Source organism: Talpa occidentalis, unplaced genomic scaffold (assembly GCF_014898055.3).
Source record: "Talpa occidentalis isolate TD23 unplaced genomic scaffold, MPIMG_talOcc4v2.1 talOcc4.3, whole genome shotgun sequence".
Taxonomy (NCBI): Eukaryota; Metazoa; Chordata; class Mammalia; order Eulipotyphla; family Talpidae; genus Talpa; species Talpa occidentalis.
In genome coordinates, this window is record NW_023603184.1 from 93,394,086 (window position 1) to 93,395,780 (window position 1,695).

Consider the following 1,695-nt stretch of genomic DNA (forward strand, 5'->3'; position numbering starts at 1 on the left):
AGCCATCTTTAGAATTTTTCTGCCAACCACAACATCCCTGAGTTACCAGAATATTTGAAATAGATGATTTCTTAATTGGTTTTATTTATTCATTTAACCTCCTAAGTTTACTCATTAAATGTGTAGACTGAGGTCAAATGGGGCTTAATTCTCTGTGTACCCTGTATGTGGGCCTCATGAGTCTGTCATTTGACTGATTTTGATTAGTTATGCATTCATTCAGCTATAACTGAACGAAAAGATGGATACAGCTCCCAGATTCATCTCCCACTCTTTTCCTGCAAATAACGTTTTCCAGATATTCTTGCTCCAGCTTTCTAGCTGAATTCTACCAGTAGAGGAGGGAAGCAGTCAGGCTATCTCTTCCTTTCTATTTCTGCCTCATGGAGTGGGTTTCAGCAGTGACTGCATTTCTCTGTGGTCCCAGCTCTCCTGAGCAACCCCTTCTATGGTTCAAGCCTCAATTGGAAGTCTGGCCTCTGGATTCTAGTAACTACCTCCTCTCTAGGGCTGCTGTTGGCTTCCTGCTGGTGCTAATCTCTGGATTGCCTCTATTCCTTATTTGGCTTTGTATCGCTTCCATCACTCTGTCATCCATTCGCTGTATTAAATTTCCTCTGTTTGAAATATCTACAGTAGTTTCTGTTTTCCTGACTTAATTTTCACTGGTAGAATGGAAAATAAAGCTCTGCTCATTTCAGTCTTACAGCCATAAAAATAATCTCCCTTGCCTATCTGGAAGAGACTTGTATTCTTGAAAAATAAAAAAGTTGGACAGAAAATCCATTCTGTTTGTTTGGAAGTGTATAAAAGAAATTAACACCATCATGGCATTTATGACATGAAATATGTGACTTGATGTTTACTTACTGAGACTGATGTCATACGGTGAGCTCTACTGGTACATGAGAAAGGAATTCCAAGAAGCCATTCTGTGAGCTGCTGGGGATTAAATTTCTGAGTGATGAGCCCAGTGGTGTTGGTGTAGCAGAGGACAAGACCATATTCCATGCCAGTGCCAATCAAGGACACTCAATCATGGCTTTGGGGCACAAAGGGCAGGATAAGGAGAATTCCATGTGTCTAAGAAATAGTTTTCCTTTATTTCAAGGAGAGGAAAAACTAGGACAAGAATGCAGCCTGGACTGGTGGGTGGCTGGCTACCACCCATTTCTTCTAAAAAAGAAAATACACAGCAAAAAAGGGATGAAAGGAAGGCTGCTTTCTTCTGAATAGTGAGTCTATTAGCAAGAAGATAAAGATTAAAAAATAATTTGCATACATGATTATTAGGACGGAAAAGGATGGCTGTAACTGCAGTTCTTGACACAACTTTGTGACTTTCTGTGGTTGAGATAATGTACATAAAGCAGAGACCCCACCATCTGACTAATTAACTCGGCAGCAGGGAGGGAATGGATGAAAGGATAATTAATAGGTCAAAGACCCAATGCTGTGTTATGATTATTTGAATAATATTATGATAATTTGAGTAACATACAAGGGTTTGTGAAAATTGGTTGCTGGCTAGAACTCCAGCTGACAAAACATTTGAATCATGCTCATTTTATACCTCCTGGGTAGTTTTCCTTCCTTCCTGAAAGTACTGAGCATATGTTTGAATATTGAGGGTCAGGGAGGGGGAAAGAGATGGGTGAGAAATGACTGTGAAAAAAATACTCTTTTAAATGTCCT